Source organism: Arvicanthis niloticus, chromosome 14, assembly GCF_011762505.2.
Source record: "Arvicanthis niloticus isolate mArvNil1 chromosome 14, mArvNil1.pat.X, whole genome shotgun sequence".
Classification (NCBI taxonomy): Eukaryota; Metazoa; Chordata; class Mammalia; order Rodentia; family Muridae; genus Arvicanthis; species Arvicanthis niloticus.
In genome coordinates this window covers 57,514,195-57,535,388 of record NC_047671.1, presented here as the reverse complement: position 1 = coordinate 57,535,388, position 21,194 = coordinate 57,514,195, and the positions used below count along the sequence as shown (strand labels likewise).

The window sequence follows — 21,194 nt, the reverse complement described above, 5'->3', positions numbered from 1 at the left end:
AATTAAAGACAGCAGTGCAATCTACAACATATCTGAAAATTATTAGAAACTTGTTTTTTCAGAGGCAAAAACAATCAATATCTTTTTGTCTCCTGGGCATAAAGCATCCCAGGTTACTTTGTCCCTGCTCGGTCCAGCAAGTGACAGTCAGAAACAAACACTACTGTGACAAGGGTAAAGTCATATTTTGAAAGTAAACGAGGATTGCTGAAATTAGCTCAATTGTTTACTTGGTTTGAGACATCAGTCAGAAGACCTTGGCTTCAGGGATACAGACAAAGAAACAAGCAAATGATTCCAGAGTAAGGGCTCTCTCCCTCCTCTCTGTCTCTTTCTCTCCCTACCCTTTGAATTATTAGGAGAGTCTGTTAGCTCTGAACTATGCTGCTCTCTTGCCAACTCCCCTACTGTCTTTAGATAGCTCTGTAGGTTCTGAACGTTTTTCTTTCCACAAAATGGGTTTTTAAAGCTTGGCACATCTCAGGAAGTAGAAAGAAAAACACAATGTCAAGATCTTAAAGGAACAAATGCTTCTTCTATGCAAAATACTGAAAAGTCACTATAAGCAAAGGCAGAGGCTCTGTGTTGTGAGAGACATTTGTTGAAGGCTTTTACTGGGGATGCAAGCAGTCTTGGGGCTTTTCAGTATACTATACAGCAGTTCAGAAATGGAGAAAATAGAATGACCCTCCTATCATTATCTATAGGACATTATGCTGATAAATGGTGGTATTAATGAACTGAAATGAATTCCAATCCGTTCTCCCTGCAGTTATTTTGATAATACTGGAATCAACTAAAGTGCATAGAATTAACAATTAAAGGGGGTTAAGCAGACACTTAATACTTGTTCTATTTTGCACAATTTGGCAGTAATGCATCTGCTGTAATCAGGATTTTTATATCTCATTGGGACAAAAGCAGGGCAATGTTTATATTTTTGCAGCAAAGCCTCTGGGATCTGCATCCCCTCCGTGCAGCCTCAGCACGGATGTGTTGGTGATGGTGTATGTGTGTGTGTGTGTTCGTGGCCCCTTCAGTGAGCCTGGCTTTCTCCTTTTACAACAGCTCCACCTTTGGGCTTCTGAAAGGAACATGCTATTTTTGCTAACAGATAGGAAGAGTGTGACAATCAGAAATCAGTACTCCATGCTCAATCTTTTGTTCAGAGAAACGGAAAGATAAAATTATTCTCTTTAGGAGAGAGACCTGGAACAACTGGAATGCTGGGTGGAGACAAGGAAGATAACAGAGAGGATCAAAGTCAGGAGGAAAAGGAAAAGAGGAAGCAAATGTGAAAGGGTACAGGAGAAGCTTTCTTTCCTAAGAGGAACGTACAGAAAGACACAGGCTCTTCCTTCCACGGTGCTCTGCTCTAACTGAACCTGTGAGAGCTAAGTACAACTTCTTTGTCCTTTGCTGTTTAAAAACTATAGCACCACGCTAATAAGTGGGTGCTTGAGAAAGGATTTGGATTTCTGTCCATCATGTTTTCTTACATCCATCCATGCCATTGAGTAAGGTTCTCAAGGTGTGCCTCTAATATTCAGCAGTTTTACATGGCTTCCTGGAGGATGGCAGCTCCACTTCCAGCAAGCATGACCTTAATTAACCGGGGAGCAAAAAGATGAGGCTCACTTCCATTGTATTCCAACATTCAGATGAACAGGAATCAGTTAGGAAAACATTCTACAAACCTCCCCATACTCCATGGCTCAGGTGACAAATATGGAGTGTGAGCAAGTCTTTGTCTAGGTAAATGGAGAGGGTCAGCTTGCTCCACAGAAATGTAGATTTTCATAACACAGACTATGAAAATCAAAGATTTAAAATTAAATGAAATTATTTTTAAAACTAAATTAAAAAAAAAAAAACTACAGAAACTGCTTCATATGGAAAGAGAGCACAAGCAGAGGCTCAGGTGACCCAGGTACCGCACAGTTCCTTGCTCTTGGCCTTGACACCATTACCTCTTACCTTCAGAGTTTCACATCTGTCTTTTTGTCATCATCCAGACTTACTTCTATTACTTCCCTCAAAAAGAACTGCTTACGCCACGTAGATCTCATGACCAAAAGAACATTTTAGTAAAGGAATACTCTGCTCAAAATCGTCTCAGTGCTCCTTATTGTTCATGGGATAAAAATTCATAGTTTTTGACCCTGTGTGTCTGCTTCTAAAACCCCTCCTTTTTTGACAGCCCCACACAGGACATGCTTATTTCATCTAGGTCAGCCATTAGCCCCTTATCCTCAAGACTGCTTGGAGCTTTTCTTCACAGGCTCTTAATCTTCAGTGACACCTTCTGCCTTTTGTCTTGAGGAATGACTAGCTCATTCCTATAAGTATTTTATGAATGGGACAAGCCCATTCATAAACCTTTATTTTCTGTTATAAATCTCCTTTTATATGTATGCATATCTGATATTCTTAATTCCACAGCTGGGTTATAAGCTTTGTGGGAACAACATATATCTGTTTTCATTTTAGTGTAAAAATAAGGATTATGTGTTGTTTACATAAAGTGTTGAATTAAAAAGTGAATTGATTGAATAGCATATTGATTGAAATGACAGTAAAATAGGTCACTCATTTTTGTGTATTTAAATAAGGAATTAAATACCTTTGACTAACATAATTTTTTGATAGATAGTTTGGGTGGCTAATGAGTAATGGATATATATATATATATATATATATATATATATATATATATATATATGATATAGTAAAACAGGCACTAACATATGGTTAGACAAGTAAAGACACTGTCAAGCCTTAGTACTGAAGCCCTTATGGTTGGAGAGAACTGACTTCATCAGTTGTACTGATACCTTCCCTGTCTCTGTCTCATCTCAGATTGTCTCTGTCTTTCTTTTTCTTAATACACACACACACACACACACACACACAAATAAATAACAGGCATTTGCTACTTTTGTATATTCCATATATTTGACATTTACTGAGTCCATAATGCAGAAATAAGTGGCTCATTATACTTTTGTTCTCTTTTCTTTTTCTTTTTGTCTTATGCCTCCAAGCCACTTTTCCATGTTTTTATACTTGTTCTAAGCACCTGTAAATCTTACATAAGCTGAAAACAGAAGAGGAAGTCTGGTTATTTTGTTATGAATTTTCTCATACATCCTACTTCATTGGAAGCACACTGAGCTCTGAGAACTGTTGTAATTTCTAAGTGTCACTTAGGCCAGCATTAGAAACTACCTCTCTCTATTAAACAAAACCACATTTTATTATTTTTTGAATTTGGTAGAAGAATAATGGATACTCCTAAAATCATCATTTGATAAATCTTCTACTTAGAAGTTCCCTATATACCCTTCATGTTCTACGCAAATGTTCCCTCCTTAGCTACTGAACAGTGAATTATGTTCAAAGCAAGGTCCTTGTGTTTCTTTTGTGTTCTTATTTTGTGTTCTTTTTCTAAACATCAGATTTGGTGCAGCACCATCTTCCTGGTAGCATGCCATTCTTTGCTTGTGGAGGGGCAGTATGTATGTGTCTGAGAAATAATGGTATCCTGCCTTTAAAAATCCTCTGCTTGTCTTTAAATGTGACTCAGACAGTGTAATATCACAGGATGCTAAGTTCATATCCAAGACAAACAATTTTTGCATCAGAGATAAGCTAGAACCCTACTGTTCACATTATAAATTCATCCCATGGGCCTCAGGGATAGGAAAACAATTGTTCCTTAGTTTAGTTGTTCCTCCTCCCTAAGGCTTTCTGACTTTTTAGCATATGTAAATAAATATGTTATCATTAAATTTCAGAGTAACAGAACGTAAAATGAAAAGTGGAATGAACATTGGGATATATACCTGTTCATTGTGAGTTTTGGGTATGTAGAAGCAATCAATCAAGCAAACAAACAAACAAACAAACAAGAAGGAAACCTTTCTTTGTTATGAGTTGTGATTTGCCTGAAAGTTTAAAGTAATAGAGACTTGACATATTCAGCAGTGTTCACTATTAAATAAAAACTGCAAACATGTGCACATGCATGAGTACACAAAGACACACACACACACATATACACACACACAAACAGAAACACACACCAGCACAAATTTCTCTTAAAGCAATGGCAGATGTGACTCAGCTGCAAAGCCCAACAATCAACAGTGACAAGCTGAAAACCAACAAGAGACAACTCAGTAACCTTGTTCTGTAAATTGGCTGGTTCAACACAACTCAAGTTGAGTCTTTAACTTAAATTCTAAAGGTGAATAATTGTGCACCCAGCTCAAGTAGTCAGGCACAAAGTGATCATCTATACTCCCAGACTTTTTGCTCTGTCAAGTCTTCAACAGATTGGTTACAGCCCACCCACCTTAGGATATGGAACCAGCTTATTCTTCCTATAGACTCCAATGAAATCTCATCTGGAAGAATTATCATAGATAGACCCAACATGTCTGATCCACTGTCTAGATAACCCATGTTTCAATTTATCAGATAAAATTAATTATTACAGCAGGAATGGCTTATTACCATGGGTAGCTTCTGAATATTTATATACAGATTTATATATGTAACTTATCAATTTAACTATTTATGTCTGTATATATTTGTCTCAACCCAATAAAGAGTTCTTAGCATTTGCATAGTATTTAGGAAATACCTGTCATTCTGTTTACATATATAACCTCATTTTTAAAAGACAATCATTCAAGGTATCAATTACTAACCTCTAAATTGTAGAAAATAACTACTACAGATACAGTTCAAAGTCATAATACTTAAAAATTCCCCAGCTGATATTAGAATATAAACCATTTCAGATTAAGTAAGATGGCTCAGCAGATAAAGCGGCTTGCTGTCAAGGCTGATGACTTGAGTTCAATTCCTGGAGCTCAAATGGTTAAAATAGAAAACCAACTCCCACAAGATGTCCTCTGAGCTCTGCATCAGCACAATGGCACACACATATGTGAACACACACACATTCACACATAAATTATAAATATATAAGTGTTAAAAATTAGAATACAGAAAACCACAACTTATCAAAATACAGAGAAAAAAGTGGCTATGTGTTGCCCATCACCAACTGATAAATCTACAACATGACTCCTGCACCTAAGTCTCAGAAATACTGGAAGAAAGGACAAAAAGACCATAAGAACCACTGAAACTGGAAGATTGCCTTAGATTTTGTCTCCTAGAGATTTCAGAAGAGCTATACCTACGAAATCTGATTAACAAGACCTAAATAATTCCTGAACAAAGACAACATGCAGAGACATGATAACAAGGAAAGGAGAAAGCTCACATGCTTCAACCCTAAACAAAGAACTGCAGGCAAATAAGAAATTTAGGCAGCAAGAGAAATCGTTTTTTCTAGAGAAGAGCGTCTAAATTGGTTATATACTACTACCATATAGTCAGTTATGAAATCGTATAAACTCTGTGTGTGTGTGTGTGTGTGTGTGTGTGTGTGTGTGTGTGTGTTAACAAATAAGCAGAGGCCATGAATTTTAGAGAGAACAAAGACGGATGTGGAAGAGATTGGAGGGAGGAAATAGAATGGGTAAAATCATGTAATTGTTTTAATTTTAAAATAGTTTAAAAATTTAGAATAAAAACCTATTCCAAAATTTTGATTCCAAAATTTTGCATTCTGTATTATATTTCACACAATATACTAATAAATCATGACACCCAAATTCTACATTGTATTCAGGATCTGAACATTTGAATGTAATAGTTTTATTTTGAAGGAAGCCCAATCTGCAATATTATTTTAGAACAAAAAAAAATCATTTAGGAATGGAAGGACTTAGCTGTGAAAAAGTAAAGAAAAATAAGACAATGTCTGTGAGGACAGTGCACTTGGTAAACTCATGTCTGCTTTGTTCTGATACAAAAAAAAAAATATTATTTAATCCAGAGTTCAACCTTCACTTTTCTATAGGAATTCTAAATCATATCTACCTATAGCTTCTATGTAAATAATGCTTAGAACCGTCTTCTACAGGCTGAAGAGATGGCACTATAGTTGGGAAAATTTTGTTCTTTCAGAAGACTAGAGACCAATTCCCAGCCCCCATGTTAGTGAGCTTACAGTCGTCTGTAATTTCTGATCCAGGGAATCTTATGACCTCTTCTGGTCTCCAGGAGACCCATGTATATTCACATAGTCGCGCACAGATACATATATCTATATTTAAATTTTTGAAGGTATTTTATGATACAGTTTTTGAATTTTTTTCAATTTGTCAAACTGTGACTGTTTATTAACTGATCAGATTATAAAACTACCATGGGCAGCCCCTTAGTTCATCTGTCTAATAGGTCTGTATATATGGTCTTCCCTGTTGCCAGCACCTCCACCTTCCACAAAGGGAGGTGTCTTTTTCTTCATTCATTTCTTCACCTTGTTGAGAAGATAATTTAAAGGGCCACAGAAAGTTATTTGCTTCCTTGAATATTTTTTTTCCAACTGTACAGTACAGATATCATGAAGTAGAACTTCCATGCAGATGGTGCCGAACTCTTACCAAGAATTCGAGCAATCAAAGAATTATCTGTCAAGGCAATCCGCTCTTATTGATTTTGCCATGGCCTCGCTTTTATTTATTATTATTATTATTATTATTATTATTATTATTATTATTATTATTATTGGTTTTTCAAGACAGGGTTTCTCTGTGTAGCCCTGGCTGTCCTGGAACTCACTCTGTAGACCAGACTGGCCTCGAACTCAGAAATCCACCTGCCTCTGCCTCCCAAGTGCTGGGATTAAAGGCGTGCGCCACCACCACCCGGCTTGGCCTCGCTTTTAGATGAGCTCGTTTACTGACTTCCAGTTAGAGTAGCCTCACACTTGAACCCACAATCTTCAGCATGTTACAGGAAGTCTTGTTGAGCTTAACACATGTGCCACTGAAGATCTGTCGAAGATGAAGAAGTTGGAATACTTTGCAGACCTTCTGCCTTATTCCATCTGTACCTCAGAATCTGATGTCAATTTTGGTTCTGCAGGCAAGTAGAAGTCCCGGCTTTCTTTGCTATCCTAGCCATCTGAATCTCAGTCCATTCTCCTTGTGATAGTGCTTTGCCTTCTCATAAGTAAGTTTCCTCCTTGCCTTCTCAAACTTCAGTGCAAACTGCTTCCTCGGGGGCTTTACCTTCCACCTTCAATCACTTTGTTTTTTCGTAAGTGTTTATGGCACAGCAGAAACTTTCTCTTTCTTCTCTGGCACAGACTTTATGGCTCCAGCCAAAAGAAAATTGTTTTTTGTTTACTTTTTAAATTATTTATTATTATTATTATTATTATTATTATTATTATTATTATTATGTGGATGCAGACATCTATATTGCAAACTTGGTGGCATTTTTATTCTTTGGAAAGAATAACCTAAGCATACATGAGATTTGTTGTCATTGGACTCTCATATCAAGCTTCTATTGAAGAACCAAGGAGAAAATTCTACAACAGAATGTGTTTGTTATGTACTTATGCCAGATATAGTTGTATTTATCTGCCTGTCCCAAGATTATTTGTGGACATTTAGTTTATATGTAATGCTTATCTAAAATAGATCACCTCTCTATTCTTCATAAGACATATTATAAAAACCAACAGAGACGTTTGCTTTTAGCAATAACACAGAAAGTGCCACTAGTATCATCTTCCCAAGTACATAATTAAGTAAAATATCTGAAGCATATTGTTTTTAAATATAAGACAAGAGGCAAATATGTCTAAAATTTCATGAGAAGGTAAGCAGACAACACTAACTCCATAACTTCTCTTAACCACTAAGCCATCTCTCCAGCACTCCATAACTTCTCAATAGCTTTGCTTCGTCTTCTCCAGTACATAGCATGGGGAAACTATAAACTTAGCAAGATGACCCTGTGAAGAAAACAGTAAATTGGAATTTAAGGTTCAATGGGTGGCTGGAATTTGCAGTTCACTAATCACAACAAAATGAGCACTGTGAATATTACCAGGCCTACTTCAAGCTTTTGATAAATGATAGTCAAATCATGTGCATCTCAAGATAAGACCCTAAAGGGCAGATAAAAGTGACATGGGTTAACTTTCTATGAAGGAGCTGTGGCCAAAGCAATGCCTGAATCCCACACAGGACTAAAAATATTTATAAGTCATCACCAGTGTGGATGGAAATTAGCAAGTATATGAAACAGTCATTAGAGACGCTAGCAAAATAAGATTTGGGTACAGGCTTATTTATTTGGTCTTCCAGGTGGGGTAGACTTTAATGTTTTAAAAGCCCACACTATTTCTTGTTAGGTCTCCCTGCCTCCTGCTTTATGATTCAAAATATAAAATCTCAGTTTATGCTTCACCACCATGCCTGCATGCTTGCTTGTATGCTCTCTACCATGATGGTCATGGCCTCAAAAAATGATTAAAATGATCAAGAATTCAAAGAAAACTGTATGGGGAGGAGGAAGTGGGATATCTCAGCCAAGCCACAGAGACTAAAGAGAAAGAAGAAAATAAAACTAAATCATTAAAAATAAAATATCTGATACAAAGATTATGTATTACTTATTTAGCATAAAAGTCAAGAGAAACTACAAAAAGAATGGTTAACCAGAGGAAAGAGTTGATTCAAACTCTTTCAGGAACCACGAGAAAAACAGAAATTCTTCTAAACTGTTTTTAGATGTTACTATAACCATAAAAAAAAATCCATGTAGGAATATTATAACAAAACAAATTAAGGTTCTATCTATCTACTAAATATGTGTAAAATGTAGTAACTATTTACGATCAGATTGAATCTAGGCAGTTTTATGTACTAGTTTAAAAACAGTAATGAATTGTAACAAAATAAGGTTGATATTAAGACAAACTCAAAGTTGGATTAATAATTTTTAAATCCTTCCAATGTTATAAATTACCTTAACAAAAATAAAAAAAAATTCTACTATCTCAGCAAATGTAGAAAAATTCTTGAAAATGTTATCCTTTATTCGCAATCATAAAAACAGAAATAACAATAAACAATAACAACATAGAAATAAGCAGAGAGCCTAACAGTTGAGTGTAGTGCTGCCTACTGGTAATCCTAGCACCTGAAGACTTAAAGGTGGCAGATCAAAAATTCAGTGCTAGACTGGCTCATACTTAGGCTATGTTCTAGGGGAAAAATAAAAATAATCTCTTTAATGTAAACAATAAAAACAAGGCAGTCTATAATTTCTGTTTACCATTTTGCTTTTATCAGAATGCACAGTCATAGAATGCTCAATAAAATAGAAATAGAAAGTGAACAGATAAAAAAGACAAAATGTCTTATATTTACTAACCACTAATGATGTTCACAGAAAATACCAAGGATGTCACAAAAGAGCACAGCTATGACTGGCAGGTAAATTCCATACAATTGAGGTGCATGTTGGTGAGACTTTCTAGGTATGGGTTTTGATGTTAACATAGCTGTCCAAACATGAACTAAACAAGGATGGCGAGAATGTATACACCAAACTGGATACAGAAAAGCCCACCATACCTCAACTCTATACACAAAATAAAAACTATAGGCAACTGAGGAAACCTAAGATCAGTGGAGGTAGTTTTCTTCAGAGAAGAGGACAGCAATTGGTTATTCATTGCCAAAAGGTCATTCCCCAAACCATACTACAAGTAACATTGTATGGATTCAACAGGCTGTATTTAGGAATATGCATGTATATAAAAGTATATATATTCACACAATAACTATTACTGGAAAAAGAGGGCATAAATTAAAAGGAGAGTGCAGGGAGGTATATGGAAGAATTTGAAGGGAGAAAATGGAAAATAGAAACATTGTAATTACACGATATACTCAAACAACAGAAATGAAGAACAATAAGAAATTGAAATGCACAACTTTAGTAAATGTATCTATGTCTTAACTGTAGTTCAGCGCTTACCCACCAATTCTCACAAATATTACTGTGTATATGGACTCATCTGATTTGGACTGGTGTAGCAGAACCTTAAAAAGGTAAAAATATTCCCTCTACTGAGCTCTATCTAGATACTGATCCAAAAGAAACATTGAAGCAAGTGTATGTGGAAGTAGTCCAGAAGACAAAAGGATGATGGGACTGGGATGGCTCAGTTAGTAAAGTGCTTCTCACCCAGGCATGGAGATTTGAGTTCCAGCACCCAGAATCTGTTCATAAAAACCAGGTATAGCACTGTACATTTGAGATCTCAGAGGCTCAGGACATGCCCAGTCTAGCTAATAAGTAAGCTCTAGGACAGTGAGAGATTCTTTCTCAAAAAATAAAGTGGAGAAAGACTGAGGAACAAAATATCAACCTGTGACGTACACATACACACACACACACACACACACCTATACACCTGTGTACATTCATATAAGTATGTCACACACACACACACACACACACACACACACACACCTGTTTATTCTGTAAAGTATACATCAAATAGTAAAAGTCATAGGGAAAGAAAAATCCATCTAAATATGAGATTAGAATTGGGGGGGCTTAGAATATGCTATTACCTCAAGAGAAAATTATGTACCAGGTCAAAGCAATTACTGATACATGGAACTTCACTGAAGTCTTTAAAACAGTATTTTTCATGAAAATAAGAAGCTAAAGCATGTAGTTTCATTCACATTACAAGAGCAATTGGAGTATTTAAAATAAACACATTAAAAAAAAAAAAACCCAGAATATTTAGTCATATTTGATGGCAGAAAGAGAGTGAGAGGGAAGGAAACTTTTTGAAATGTGCTTATTCTGCCCTTGATATATGTATGTAATGAACAAGGGCAGGCAATGTCACATTTAGAAAGCTACTTTCTCTAAGCCTGTATACTATTGTCTAAAAAAGGCATGCGTCAATCAAATACTGTGATCCTAAAAGCAATCAATAGAGAACATGATGCCCAGAACATGCTAGGTGCTTTGTAAACATGTGCTGAATGACATTATTTCTTGGAAGAATCATACATAATGACTTTTTTCCTTACAATGAACTACAGCCAACATTGAGGAAACAACTCAACAGGAATGTCAGTGGTATCATTTTTTTGTTCATAACGGATGGGAAAATTATTTTTTCAATATTGATTTCTATTCTGAGTGAAACTAAAACGGACTGATTTGTCCAATTTTCTAAGGGATTTAGGTAGTGTTAAAAAAGCTCAATGGGAGAGGGAAAACGCAAGTGAACACATCTCCCAGGGTAACCTCTAACTTTGTCAAACCCAAGCCAGGGCCTGTGGCTATTTCTCAATGTCCATTTGACAGGATCCATCTACAACAGTGATACTTAGCAGAAATTCATTAACCTGTGGACCCTTCCCCTTTGGGGTAATATCTTCTCCGTCTTCAAGAAGCATGCTCATTTCTTGAAGAACAACCTTACATGCACTTCCTCCTTGAAGTCTTTTTTCAGCTTTGAAGTCTGCGATTATCTTTGTATTGTCCAGATCTTACAACCATTTTCTACTGTTCCTAAAATAAAGCCATCACCATCTATTTAACATTACAGCAATTTGGGTACCTGCTTTATCCCCTATTGGATTGTAGACTATTCTAGAGAAGAAAGCGTCTTCTTTATGTTTCCACTCATCATCACACTGTGGTTTTCTGTTCATGTATTTGCCAAGTAAATGCATAGATATGTAAAAAAAAAAGAAAGAAAGAAAGAAAGAAAGAAAGAAAGAAAGAAAGAAAAGAAAAAAGACAGTTAACATGGATAATAAGAGAGAGAGAGAGAGAGAGAGAGAGAGAGAGAGAGAGAGAGAGAGAGAGAAGCACAATTTATGATATTTTTTTACATATTGGTTTTTGATAATGGCCAATTTATTGGCCAATTCTGTTTACCTGCATCATTTAATTTAGACAGGGGCTTTGCTGAACAGTAAGAGCACAGACAGAAATGAGAGGGTAACTCTAAAGGAATCTAGGAAAGGAAGGGTCTTAGGAACATGACCATATTAAACAGAAGTTGAGAGGCATCAACTTCTGTGGGAGGCATCAGGGTTATAGTAACAGCTGGCCCATCAATAGTTCATTAGTTTCTAATCAACTCTGCTAATCCTCATAACAATCAGCAGGGATCTACTGTCGCCCCTATTCTACAACTTAAGAAACTGAGATGGTGAAATCAAGCATTTCCCCAATTCCAATACAAGATATGGTTTGGAATTGTTACTTAAGAAGAAGTTGTTTGAGATCAGAGTCTGTATCTTTAGTCAGAACAACCCAAGTCACAAGACATGAACAGACTGTGTGTGAGGGTGCTCACTATAAATAGAGCAGTTTTAGCCAGCCAGTGTTTCTCACTATTTTACTCAAATTGAGTTGCCAAATAGGAATTTACCAGAGGAGATATCAAGACTTTTCCTAGTATCCAATCAAATTCTGGTTATTCAAACCTCCAACATGAGCAAACCTCCTAATCCTTCCCAAATAGTTCCACTAATTAAAAATCAAGTATTCAAATACAGGCATCTGATGTTGGCCATTGTCATTGAAACCAACATACTAAGCATTAGCATATTAAATGTATCTCATTATGATATTTATATATTCAAGTGTAGTTATATTTTTCTCTTACTTGCCTGTTATAATTCCTTCACCTGGCCATCTCCTTCCCATGTTTGCCCCTTCCTCTCCCCAGCTAGTCACCATTCTGCTTCTTGTCTGAATGAACACACACACAGGCACACAGACAAATACAGACACATGCACACACACACACACACACACACACACACACGCACACATGTACACACACACACACATGCACGCACATTTCTAAATTCTGATTATAAGGGGAAACATGAAATCTTTTCTTCTTTTTCCCAATCCTTGCTCTATCAGTTCCTTTAGGCTTTTCCTCCCTCTCATAGAGTTGAGTGATTTTAACCTGAACTAAAATAAAGACCTTTCCTTACTATATGACATGGAATTGAGCTGATCTATGCAAATCCGATGTATTGCTAGTGGTGTGAAGCCATTGGTTAACAGGAAGCCCAGAGTCTAATTCCACCGTAGAAGCTGTAGGAGCAAAGCTAAGGCAGATCCAAGAGAAGGTTCTTACACTGCTCCCTGTGTCTCATTTGGTTCACCGGGTTTTGTCTGGGGAAAAGGGGACAATGAAAGGGGAACAAGAGAATGAAAAATGGTACTGACGTTGCCATGTGCTATTTAACATGGCTTCTCAAGTATGTTTCCTTTTGCTGGATCTTTCAACTGACATACAGGCTTTCTTCCTTTTATTTTAAAAAATGAAAATCAGGTAGAAAGGCCTCAGGGAGAGCTAAAGCCTCATCTCCCTGTTCTCAGCATCAGCAGCACATGGGAAGGAACCTGGCCAGCTGACTCTGACTTCCTCTCTCATAACAGGAGCTTCAGCTTTGTTGAATTAATTTGTTAAAACTCAGAGTCACTAGCTATCATCTCCCCTCAAGCCCAAAATGTCTTTTACCACAAGGCTATATTAGCATATTCATTGAATTCCAGCTTCCTGGAGAAACTGAAGTTTCCCTCTGGTTGCTCTGTTACTAAAGGGTCTGTAACGATTGTGAAACAATATAATCATTATTTACTAAGTGCAAAATGCTATCAGCAGCTTTTGTCCACTTGTTTGATTCCCCTTTTCTCTGCAAGGTAGCCATAGGCCTCTCCTCTGTGCTGAGGATGGCTAAAGTATTTACTTTAATATTTAACAACACACCACTTATGATGGAGGCAGAGGGAATCAAGATTCCAAGGCCAGCCTTAGCTAGATAGGGAATTTGAATTTAGCTTGGTCACAAACAAACAAAATAAACAACAACAACAACAAAAACTCGCCAAATGGCTTCTTGAAGCTAGAGGCAAAAGTATCATATAGTCCAGTAAATCCTGTCCACGCTGGGAGGAGGCTGTATTTAAATGGTTGGTTTACTGGCTTTGGCAGAATCCTTGAAGATGACGCTGAGAAAATACTGTGATCCCTGGAAATGTCTTAGTCCTCACCTGTCAGTTAGAACAGTTATCTACTCAATAACAATCTGAGCAAAGGCACAAGTGAGATAATGTTTATGCAACATCATAGTGTTTACTTTGGTAAACATTTTAAGACGCCATAGTTTTCAATGGAAGCGGAGAGTGAGAAGGGGAAGATCATTCCTAAGAGACTAGTCAAGAGTTAGATATCACAACGGTTCTCGACCAGTGGGTAGTAACTCCTTTGGGCAAAAAGCAAAGTAGCCATGTTTCTTAGAGACAAGTTAATTTCAGCAGCTCTTCCAAAACAATAAAATAAAACCTTAAGAACACATAAACTTTGGCTAAAAATATTTAGGATTTAGAAAAACCCAACCAAAATGTTAAGATCCACTACACTATTTGTTTGCGGATCTTTGTTACACCTTTGGTGTTTTTGCTCCTGGGTTTCTGCTTTCAGGAATGTTAAGTGACACTGGGAAATATGCAGCCTAAAGAGCCAGACATCAGAGGAAGAATCTCTTCTGACCTGCTTGTGGACTCCACAAGAAAAGATTCACCTGTCTTCCAAGAGTCTGTTTGAAGTAAATGCTCCTACTACCTGAAGAATTTTCCCTCATGATATTTCCAGATTTCATTTTTAAAAAAGTGTTTTCTCACTCATGGAAAGAGAAAAACTAGTTTCCAAGGCATACTCACACACTTGCAAAAAGGTAAAAAAAAAAAAAAAAAAAAAAAGGAGCCCAGTCATGGTTCAAGTCAGAACATCTCAAAGAAGTATTTTAAGTTCACAAGGTGATTCAGTGACTCACAAAGAAAAGCAAAGAACTCCCAAAGAAATGAGAATGGCACACTGAAATAGTGTGCTTGCGTGTTAGGTTTGGAGGGATAGAGGAGTTAAGAGAATATTGCTTCCTAGAAGCAATCCATACTGTCTTGAGAGCCAAATTTTGATGCTGATGGAGGATGAAGTCCATGTAAAGCGGCACCTGCTGGCTGCAGCATGAAGATCATCTAAAACAGCACCTTCTGGAGGGATGTGACCTTCACTGGGACAGAACATCAGCTATTCCTTTTCTTAGCTGAATGGGGACTGTCATCTGTCTTGACAAAAGTCTAGAGAAAAGGAGAAAAATGAAATCTATCCTATCCTGCTCAGAATGGCTTGGTCTCACTGCATCTCAGTTACACAAATACTCTTGAATAGGTTTCTTGGTCCTGATAAATATTCTTGCTTTTGATTTCACAGACAGATGTCCTGGCTGATGAGGAGACAATACTTTCCACTTCAAAGCACAAGGTTGGAGTTGTTCTTTTAACATGGAGTGCCTTGGTTCACTAGAATCTTACACCATCTCTGCAAGAAATCAAAGAAATAGTGAAATCAGAATTTATACATGGGAATGCATTGGCATTTAAATCTCTGGCACTACTACTAATTATTCTAACTATAATCAAACTCAGATTTCAGATCAATAATATAAACATTTTTACACATTTACAAGGTTTTAGTTCTGTATTAAATTATTGGGAAGTGAATTAAAATGGAGGAAGAAAGATGAGAGACAGGGTGCAGGAGCTCTAAGCATCACACTGTGGCCTTGTCTGCTACCAATTGCTCCAATAGATCTTTTTTGCTTGCTTGATTCCACTTGTGCCAACCACCCTGAAGTTACAAGGCAATGAAATGCATCTGAGAAACACCACATGTTCGTTTTTTTCCCCTAAGACAATAGCAAAAGTTGTGGAGTTCTGTCCCTTATAAAAGAGTGAACAGCAGTTGTCCCATGTGCCTTTCAATAACTAGTAAGATTAACCCCAGGGAAACCTCTTGTAGCTTGGACATTGATTGCTCTTTCCCATCTGGACTGGATTCTATTTGAGGAGACTCAGACCCATTTTTAAAAGGCAAGACTATGCGGGAGAGGTCAGGAAATGTAGTCCGCTTTTCTTCTCTAGAATTCCCTAGCACAGTACAGGTCTTTCGTGAAGTCAAGTTGGGAATGGGGCCACTGCCTGGAGACTTTAGTATCTAAAAATGCTTTATTTAAAGTCTTCTATACTTTAATTTAGAGAGTTCTGTGTTTTATGTCTTGCTTCAACTTACCTGAAAATTACCTTAAAGTCCCATTCTGCTTCACTGATATCGATCCTTCCACAGTCTTCTTGCATTATCCTAGAAACTGAAGGTCTGAAACCAGCCAGCAAAATTGAATAGATGAGTTAACAAATGGCAGATGCTAGATAAATGGAATTAAGGTTATCAAGACTTCAAAACGAGCTTTTTCTCACACACCCTTTCTTCTGTCTTCTGAAGCTATATAATTTGAGGGAATCCATGTTTGCTATCATGTACAGGAGTCTCTTATAGCTATATTTGAACTGATCAAATGACCCTTTTGTTATATTAAAATGAAATAGCTGTGGGGTAAGGCTATTAAGATTTTAAATCTTTTTTTAACATCAGAAGTCTATGACATAATCTTTTATGAGGCAAGTGGTTGGATTCAAAACTGGGATTTAATCTGACTTGAAACAATTTTTTTGTGAGATAACATAGAAGAGAGAAGTTATGTAGTCTTTTCTCTCAGTTGGATATTCATAGGCCATCTATATACAGCATATTTCTGTCCTCATCCATGGATCAATACTTATCCATTGAGCCATGTTGCTTCTATATAAACAATAAATAGACAGCTAAGTAAATATGTATGTTTGTTGAACAGTAAAGATCATGCAGAAGCTGGGTTTGGAGTATATATTGAAGAATAGAAAGATTAAAATTTATTAGATACCTTAAAAGTAGCTAAGAGAACCTTCACTATGAACAAAATAAGGTTATATAAAAATCTGAACAAATAAAATTATTCAGTAGAGGTATGGCATACTAAGACTGAAACCAAGAAGAATACATATGTTCTTTAATTACACATTGGACTAAGCATATCATTAGTTCTTGTCAAGAAAAGCTTTGTGAAATAACAAATTAAATTCAGTTGTAGATTGACATGAGAGGCTAGTTAAAAATTAAAAATAAAATCCATAATTTGTTATATTAATAGACTATACTTCGAAGATGAATTTTGATACAACTAGCAGGTTTTAAAACCAAGTTCCTTTAATTCTAGATACATGTGCTACAATTATATATTAAGTAGTACCTGCAACAGGTATTACTTAAAAAACTATCAAATTGCAGCAAACATATTAAACACATCCTATTAGATGAATAGTAAGGAATTTGTTTAAATTTCTCTTTATAATTCTTAAAATTCTTCTGCACACATTACATGTAACAATTCAAAAGCACTACAAATAAAAGCAATGAAGGTACTAATAAAAATTTTAAAAATCCACAACTACAAAGCAAGTAATAGTTCAGATCATATTACATGATTCAAAATATAATAATTTTCTTCAATAATTTCTCTTTGTTATATTGTTATGCATTTTATTTTTTGAGATAATATAATAATTATGTCATCTCCCTTTTTGTTTTGTTTGGAATATAAATAAATATATATGGATATATAGATATATATAGATAGATGATACATAGATACATAGATACATAGATACATAGATACATAGATACATAGATACATAGATACATAGATACATAGATACATAGATAGAGATAGATATTGAAATGGAGGGAGAGAGAGATTTATATTCCTTCTTGCTCTACAGGATTCTGTATACCTGATAGGAATATCAAATGCTATATGTTTAAGTTGTGTGAACTTACTCATTAGTTTCGTATTCACTGCATCTTGCCAGCATAATATGATTATAAAAAACCAAATGTAGAAAACTATAAATATGCTTGGTGAGTCCCAAGCAAAGAGAATGTTAAATTTTCATTAAGTGATGAATGTAAGCACCATATCACAAATGGAATGATTCATAATAGAACACATTACACCTACCCCTGTGGTATGGTAATCATGCCAGAAATAAATGTAAGCATTTTCAATAAAGCCAATATCATGGTCTTTTTCAAAAGGCCTCTGATTGTCTTCTTTAATCATCAACCCCACGCATTTGTTTATTTCTTTCTTTGTTCTCAGTGCTCATGTGTTTGGATCTGTTTGGAAGGAATCTCAAAAATTCTTGATCTACAGATGAGGTACAATCCAGCAAAGAAGTATCTCCTAAAAGACAAAACCACTTATGGCACCCTCTGTATATAAAAAAAACCCCACAATATCCATATTATGCCTGGTTCAAATCTATATCAAGTTCTACATGTTGAATGAGAGGCACCTGTGTATTATAGGGATCATTTATACTGCATCTACCACCATCCTGAAAAAAACGTGTCCTTTGTACAGGCAGAAGCTACTGCTTTAGCCACCACTTGCACAAGGCACACATTTCTCCCCAGATCTGATTACTGGGAACCAATGTATCAGTTGTTGATTAGTATAATCCCTGTAGTCAGATGAATTCATAATTTAATGATTTTTACTATGGCTACAAGACCAGGGAGAGAATCACCAATGACATTACTAGGAAAGGGTTTATTACGTAGTACGAAAAAGGAATCAGGTTCTGTTCGAAAGACATGCTGTAGCTTAGAAAGGAGGAGATATATTTTCAACAGAAGTACTTATTTGTTGAAAAGATTTTTTTTAATTTACAAGTTAGTTTTTAAAATTTGTCTATGATATTCAAAACTAGACATAGTTTAGAAACTGAGCCGTTCCATCTTAAGTACCATGTAACCATAAAAATGTTGAGCAAATTTTAGGTTTCAAATATTCTCCCCATTAACATTATTTACAAGGTACACTAGTTTCCCACATTGCAAGTGATACTCAGAGGACCATGCCCCTGCTAAGAGTGATGTTGGTTGCAGGATTCAAAACTAAATCAGCTTCTTTACATTAATTTAGTGTGTATATGCAGAAACATGGTTGTAGATACACAACAACCTTTTCTTTATGTAGTAATCTATATGATAATGCCATGAGTAGCCCATATTTTATCCTCTTCCATTCTTCAATAATTTAGTGGGAGGACACCTTTTCCTAGCTGCCAAGAAAATACATTCATTTTCAAGGTGATTTAATCACAGGACTCTAGATCCTAGCAGCCATCAAAAATGTGTGTTAGCCGATTCTGGGGAAGACACTTGTGAATGGGGAACTTAATGTCATTCTTCAAATCAACTATAATGTATTGAACTAAGTTGTGTATAAAACTGACCAATGATATATTAGTTTTATTGTTGATAGAGGAGAGGGGTTAATGAAAGTTACCACTGATGTCTTCTATGAATTGCACAAATTTTTTTAAGAATCTCTACAATGTATAAAATTGACATTATCCTAGTTTTATTGCTGTTGTTTTACAATGAAAGACTGGAACTAAGTACGATTAACTTTTACCAAAGCCACATGGATACCTGATGTTAAAGCTGGCATCTCTGAAGCTATTGTATTGACATCACTATGTAGCTCTTTAAATGATGTTCTCAGCACTTCATGATCTGCATGTCCTCTCTAGGCAGACAGGGGAGCCAGCTCTGACATGCTGAAGAGTGAGAGCGATAAGTCCTGAGCTGATGCTTCATCTTTCAAGCTTTTGTCAAAGGAAATAAAATTCAATTTCAGCACAAATGGCCTTGGTTTATAAACCCATTGTCAGAAAAGGGAAATAGGTCTCAAACTGAATTCAGTAGCTTCTTACCGCACGTAAACAACATCTAGATTGCTAGAGAACTTAAAGCTGTTGCCTTTAGAGTGAGTGGTCTTGATCAAATGGATTCAACTAGAAGGTACCTAGCAGACTAGAGAACACCTCAGTGAGAAACTTGAGGGGTGTTCAGGCATAATTAACGAAAACAAAGAGACCAATGAACATGCTGAGATTCCATGAAATGGAAAGTGAAGAAAGAGGATGCCTGCTAAAACTACACTTGCTCCTTCCTCTATCCCCTTCCTTTCAGCCATGATGTATGCAGCTCTGCTTCACAATGATGCTCTGCCCTGGCCCCATAGACTCAGAAATAACGGGCCCAGCTGATCATGGACTGCAACCTTATGGTGTAAGGCCAAACAAACTTTTTTCTGCTTTAAACTGTTCCTTTTGGGAAATTTTCCTAGCAACGAAAATGTAGTCTCCCTCTTCTATTCTGTCTTTGACCACCCCTCTACCCAGGGTTCACCTCCAGTGTTAATATCTGTACGTTGGCCATGCTGACTGCCACTTTATTACTTTCAAGACTCTCCCCTCTGTTCTCATAAGTTCATGCCAGGGAGCATTGTTACTGTGTCTCCTTAGATCCCATTAGCCCATCTAATAGAGCATAGCTCCTTGGAGAGAATGTCATGACCACCAAGGAAAATGTTTCTTTCCTCTGTACTATCTCTTACACATCTGTTCTAATGGACAAGTTCAGTTGCTATTTTCTGTAACATAACAAAATGTGAGATCCAAATCCTAAGAGATTCTAATATTCACACTTCCAGCTGTAAAGTGCCACGATGCCATGGCTAAAGGGGAAAAAACCCTCATATGCCCAACATGTTTATGTCTGATCATATTACCCATAGGCTGGAAAGATTCACTTTGCAAACATTTAAGTTTCCTACGGATAGAGACCGAGACTGTTTGATTTACTGACACAACTTGAAAAGTAAGTGTAAAGCACAGCCTATGGCAAGTGGTCAAAAGATATTTGCTTAATAGAAATTTAGTTCAATAGCTGGAAGACTGAGTCGATAAAATTCAGGATAAATGGCAGGCCATTGGCTGAACATTCCACTCCTTCCTTCTCCAGCACACATACCATGTGAACCATGTTTATAAAACCCTAATCAACTTCTCATTGTTGCCTGCTATACCACTCCAGACTGTAGAAGGCATAGAGTTATTTGTGCTCAGAGATAAGCAGTAGAGATAAACCTGGCATGTTAGATACACAGGGTTGTCCCTTCAAAGGAAGGGGTGGATAGCCTGTTATCTGCCCAGCAGGCTGGGAGTGAGTATGGCTAACAGTCTGGTGACCCTTGCATTATCTTTATGGCTGAGACCACAGCAGATCTCCTCTGGAAGCTTATCATGAGCTTGTGTTTCTCAGTCACTCATTATGGAAAGTATCACACATGCAATCAGTCTATAGAACCCATCTTTATGGAAAATGGCACCTATAATTTACAAAGAGTTTTAACATAGTTTATGTCTGAGCCTTATTTCACTTTCTTTCCTCTAGG

The 21,194-nt window shown here is 36.5% G+C and overlaps 1 pseudogene; it reads right to left on the bottom strand.

The window, feature by feature from the left end:
* Positions 1–6,301: 6,301 nt before the first annotated feature.
* Positions 6,302–21,194, bottom strand: part of LOC117719641 (large ribosomal subunit protein uL30 pseudogene) — a 33,452-nt pseudogene continuing 18,559 nt past the window's right edge.